The sequence below is a fragment of the Anneissia japonica genome, unplaced genomic scaffold (assembly GCF_011630105.1).
Source record: "Anneissia japonica isolate Jap-2015-1 unplaced genomic scaffold, ASM1163010v1 scaffold288055_len86381_cov192, whole genome shotgun sequence".
NCBI classification, from domain to species: domain Eukaryota; kingdom Metazoa; phylum Echinodermata; class Crinoidea; order Comatulida; family Comatulidae; genus Anneissia; species Anneissia japonica.
In genome coordinates, this window is record NW_022734393.1 from 80,454 (window position 1) to 86,428 (window position 5,975).

At 29.6% G+C, this 5,975-nt stretch overlaps 1 long non-coding RNA gene across 2 annotated transcripts; it reads right to left on the reverse strand.

Annotated features, from left to right (window-relative positions):
* Positions 1 to 2,458: 2,458 nt before the first annotated feature.
* Positions 2,459 to 5,974, reverse strand: LOC117116401. 2 transcript variants are annotated; one of them, XR_004446745.1, is made up of 4 exons: positions 5,841 to 5,974; positions 4,457 to 5,043; positions 4,142 to 4,227; positions 2,459 to 3,633 (listed from the first exon to the last, which is right to left on the reverse strand). It is a non-coding gene; the product is annotated as an uncharacterized LOC117116401 (long non-coding RNA). The 2 variants fall into 2 exon arrangements; XR_004446744.1 differs by having other exon boundaries at positions 4,129 to 4,227.
* Between the last annotated feature and the right edge of the window lies 1 nt (position 5,975).

Here is a 5,975-nt window from a genome sequence, read left to right on the forward strand (position 1 = left end):
TATATACAATTCAAATAAGAATGAGTACATTGAATGTACACACTTTATTATTGTGCAAAATGAAGTGGTTAAAAATTAAAAGTTTTTATTCACTAATAGTAAATTATTCTTTTACATAATGTACACCATATATATTTGTATCATTAATAAAGTATTGCATCCATCAGGTGTATTTATTTATTTATTTTTAATTTTTAAATAACATATCAGGAATTCATTTTTATAGTATTAAAAACTATATAATACTATTATATAATTAGCCCTATTAAATTTAAAAAACTTAAGAAATGCAACAGAACAACATGGTATATATAACAGCTTAAGACGAAACATTTTCACTGATAAAGAGAAATTTACTCTATTTATTATGACAGTCCAACTCAGTATAGTTGCAACCGATAATATTAAAAAGGTAACGAGCTAACATACACACATGCCAAAAATCCAATAGCAATTAACAACCCAATATTACATTATAAAGAAAACAATGCATTTAGTGACATGATTGTTGGAATTTTACAAAATAGGCTTATGTTTTGCAAGATTCTTTCATGTTCTGTTTTAATTGATTTTTATTTTTAATATGGCCTACTATTAGGCGCCCTATTTTTGTAGGCATGCAGTTAATATGATGGTTTATACTAGAAAAACGTAAATTATAGGAAAGTATTATCGAGGAAAGAAACACTCCAGTGACTGGAAGTGTTTCTGTCTTTTATTTACTCTAAAACAGTGGCTAATCATTTTTTATACACTTTTTATGTTCAAATGAGTTGTTGGTACTTTGCATAGACAATACCGGTACATCTTTAATTGTCTTGTTAGTGTTGAAATTACTATCAAAGTAAATATAATTTCATTCTTAAATTCTCAGATGGCACTAGTCCTACTCTAATAATACTAATAATAATTAGAATAATAATAATAATTATGGATATTATAATAAATATATATAGCCCTAGTCATATTCTATATAACTGAACATAATGAAATATGGCTGATATATATATATATAACATATTATTTCTCTATATGTATTCCACACTGTTCTTATAATTTACCAATACACATACACACAAACACTATAATAATAATAATAAAAATAATAAATAAATACATATAAAAAATAATAAATATAAAAATAATAATAACAATAATAATGATAAAGATAATAACAAAAATAATAATAATATTTTCTTTTTATCAAGATATTTACATATTTTGTGTTTTTCATTTTATTTTAGTCACAGTTGCGTCGGTTTATACAATGTTTTATTTGAATATATTAAATAAAAAAACGAAATAAAACAATTAATAATACTAATAACAACAACAACAACAACAACAACAACAATAATAATAATAATAATAATAATAATAATAATAATAATAATAACAATAATAATGACAATAATAATAAATTCCTAATATTAACACAAATTAACACAAAACATACGCTATGGAGGAATAGTAGTGTTGTTGTTGGTATTTTTTTTCTATATAATATAAAATCCAAACACTTAGAACTAGGCTCTCGGTCGGGTATTTTTCCATTATTGGATTGGGTATTGGTTCGGTAGGACCGGGTATTTTTCCATTAGGCCTATTGTCATGAGAATTCAAAACACGCTTAATATACATACCAGGCAATCACTTCACCATTCAAAAGAATAATTGAAGAAATATAAAAAATATATTAAGGTAAGGTTATCGACATATGCTCATGTTGAAATTTGTATGGTGTTTATATCGATTGACCTTGATACGAGCATACGCGTTTCCAACTACGAATTGAGTTATTAACAAATCAATTCGCTGGTAATAAAATTTAAAAATGTTCATACTATGGAGACTTTGAATCATTAAAAAGGTTGGAAGATTAGATAATTATATTTATTTCATCTATCTAAAATTGCTTTTAAAAGCTGTCACTGTGCCTGCCATGTTTTTTCTTAAAAAAATATATATATATATTGCTAATAGCCTAAACCATTAAGCTTATTCATTCATTTCATTTTCAAAATTGGCAAGGTACCTTGTGGCTTAATTGCGTACAATTTACAAAAAAAAAAAAAATTAATTAACATTAAAATGATTGAAAAGGGGATAAAAACAGAATCATATACATTATTATTTTACTATTATTCTCCATAATTAAGTATTAAAAGGATTTGTAATAATTTTTTTAAATTACAACCCTCCACCGTTTGGAAATCCGACGAAGCACTATAGACAATAATTATTTTAACCCTACTAAAAACTCAAGAGACACCCGGACCTAGGGATCACGTTTGTGGTACCCTATGTACTGGTACCCTATAAATGTCATAGATCTGCTAATTGTGCCACCATGTAAGTTGTATATGGGGTTACCCCGTTACCATACACTATAGAAAATTGTAGTAGATTATACACACTTTTCCGTCTTGTGTACTACTATGAATTTAAGATAAAAAAGATATCGCCACGTTAGAATAATCAGAGCGTTAGAATATTCAGTAATATGCGTGTCTATTCACTGCAGAGTCATCTTCACATTACATTTCCAGTCACGCATCCGTTTTACTCCTTCGCCTTGTTTCCAAAGTAGGATAAGAACATTTTTGAATCAGTTAATTTTTAGTGTACTTGTGACCATTGATTTTTCAGCTTATAAGTTTTCCTTTGAAGTGATATTTAATCAGAAGATGTTGAAAACACGCCTCCAGCATGAGTTATGAAAACAAATAGTTCAGTTTCTCTGTTTAAATTGAGTAAGCCTCCAGAAATCATTTTCATACAGCATCACTGATGGTTAATGTAATCATGGAGGTAGATATAATATACTGAACACAGGCAAACGTCTTGGTAGTAGCCTTGCAAAGCGGGAGGACAATGGAGTACATATTAAATGCTACTCATGTGTTCTGGCAGCCATGTTGACAAGGTATCATGTATGGATTTGTAACTGTGTGTATTATTAATACTAAATACGACTGTGTGTCTAAATAGAAAGACAGAATTGTACAGTTACATTGTATAGAATGTCAATACAGATCATCTGCGTATTTGTTCATTGTTTATTTACAAATAAATTAACTGGTTAAATTAGGTTCTTGCTTTTCTATCTCTCGAAAATGTTCATAACGTATGTTCATTTTATTCATTAGCTCCTAATTCCTAAAACTGATGGGATGGTAACTGTTGAAAAAATACATTTTTAAAGGTATCCAACCATTCATTCATTGATGACTCACTCGATACTAGGCATGATTCTACATTTTATTACATCAATTTTAAGACAAACTTTAGCAACTGGATGTGTAGCCAATGCCAGATACATTTTTCTTTCAGGTCAGATAAGCAGCAACGCACGTCAGTGTTTTTTGTTAAATGATATGGATAATTTTTCTTGGTTTTGTTTTTCATTATGGACCAAAACTATTCTTGATATCGATGCAATTAATGTCCGAATGTTTGAAAGGTGTCTGAAAAACTGCAAAATGTTCCTGGATGTCATATTTAACACGAAGATTTTATGAGTACAACTTTTTTCCATGCGAAATATTGCCTGTTCTTCCTGTTTACAGCAATTACTTGATAAAGAGAGAATCGTGGTACTTCTCCAGCTGTCACACCGTGGGGTTCACTTTCCTGTGATAAAATTAAGATATATTAAGAATCAATGACTACGAAATGATAAAACAGAAAAAAACATGATCAACAACAACCAAAACTACACCAAGAGCAACAGAGAAACAACAGCAGCAACAGTGGCGGAAACAAAAACATACCTAAACTTTGTTGATAATAATAATAACACTAATAATAATAATAATAATAATAATAATAATAATATCAATAATGATAATAATAATAATAATAATAATAATAATAATAACAATAATGATAATAATAATAATAACAATAATGATAATAATAATAATGATAATAATAATAATAACACTAATAATAATAATAATAATAATAATAATAATAATAATAATAATAATAATAATAATAATATAATAATAATAATAATAACAAGCATAATTCATTCACTACCACTACCACTACACTACAACAACCGCAGCGGCAGCTGCAGCCGCTGCTGCAGCCGCTGCCGTTGCTGCTGCTGCTACTACCTACTACTACTTACTACCTCCATTTCCTACCAGTATGTGTTCTTATCCATTCAAGTCATCTTCAACAATGCACCCATCCTGTTTAGATCAATACCGTATGTCACTATGGGTTGATAATGCATAACCTTACACGTTTATTCGTTTAGCAGAGAAATATTTGTGATTTTTTTAAATGTTTACTTTTCTAACAATATAATTCATAAGTTTATTGTTGTTATCAATATCAATATTATTGATGAGTGGCCCTTCAGTAGTGCATATGATTGTTGTTTCGTAAATAATCTATTGTAAATAGTAACAAGAACATCAGATTAATAAGAGTGTTTACTTACCCGTCTTTTTGTGAGTAATCGATTGATCCAACACTCCAACAGCAAATTCCGTTGAAATCAAAGACAAAGAACAAGTGGAAAGGAAATATTCCTTGGTAGCTGAAATAAAACTTTGTTAACCCTTTAACATAAATCATGGTCAGATACGTGAAAAAATTACTTCCAGTTTCTTTTATGCTGTGGATAAAATGTTAACGCTGTAGAGTAAACGGGATTAATGCTGTAAACAAATATCGTTTAATGCTGTAAAGAAAATTCTGTTTTTTGGTTAATGCTGTGAAAAGAGCAAACATGTTAGAATTTGAGCTAATATGTTGTAAGGCATTATATTGTTAACTCTTCGTAGCATTAGTCAAATTTTGACTGTACACCAATGCGTTAGAAACAATTCAGTACTCGACAGTTAACACAATAAATATTACCTCTCATATCCTTACACACGTACGCATGTTGTGATGATGCACACAGTTGAGTTTTCCAAGAGAATACGTGATCTTCCTGGCTGTATACAACGCACCCACCTTCTGCATCAGTTTCGATGACACTGTAGTTAACGTAAGTTCCATCGCTCCAGTGTTCCTCGTCAGCTAGAGGGAAAAAAAACGTAAAGCACAATAGACTTTTAAAATCGGTGATTACTGTATAACTATTCTGTGTGTATGTGGTTCTTTGATTCACTGCCCATTGTATAAAAGGAATCTTCTGACAAATATAATGGCAGTATTGTTGACTATGATAAAATTTGTCTCACAATTTCAAAGTCCTCTTTTCTGTCAAAGCGCAAAAAGCACAAACAATATTAGAAATTGGTGCTAGAAATTAGTCTTCCATAGTATGGTGAGTAATACTGTAGGCCTACTTCTTGTAACACTGACTCATAGATTATGGTTGCTAGCCGTAATGATGTACTTGTTTCCACTATTTGTATCAATGTACATTGTGATTCGAAGCTACATGATAGGTGGCTTTCTGTTTTGTACACGGACGGTGGTTAATCTCAGCTTTCTAATTAATTTTTCTTTCTTTGTTGTACTATGTAATATACTTGTACTGGTATCTATTATGTGTTATGGACAATATCTGAAATAAAAATGAATGAATGAATAAATGAATAAATAAACGAATGATTGATTGAATGAATGTATGAATGAATGAATGAATGAATGAATGAATGAATGAATGAATGAATGAATGATTGAATGAATGAATGAATGAATGAATGAATGAATGAATGAATGAATGAATGAATGACATAATTAATTATGATTAGGTGATAATTCTCGTCTTTATTAAGATGAGAATCAATGACTTTCTGTCTTGCACAATTTGATATTGATCTCAATTCAGCAATTTAAAAAATGCATGCAGTGTTACAATTACTTACAAGAATTGAAACCAATCCACGAATATCCGTCATAGTATTGAATGATAGTCTGAATAAACTCATCCTCCTCTTGTGAATGGATGCTGGCCAGGTCAGCATTTCTCAGCCCTCTGCAAAAAGATACAGCTGTGGGCC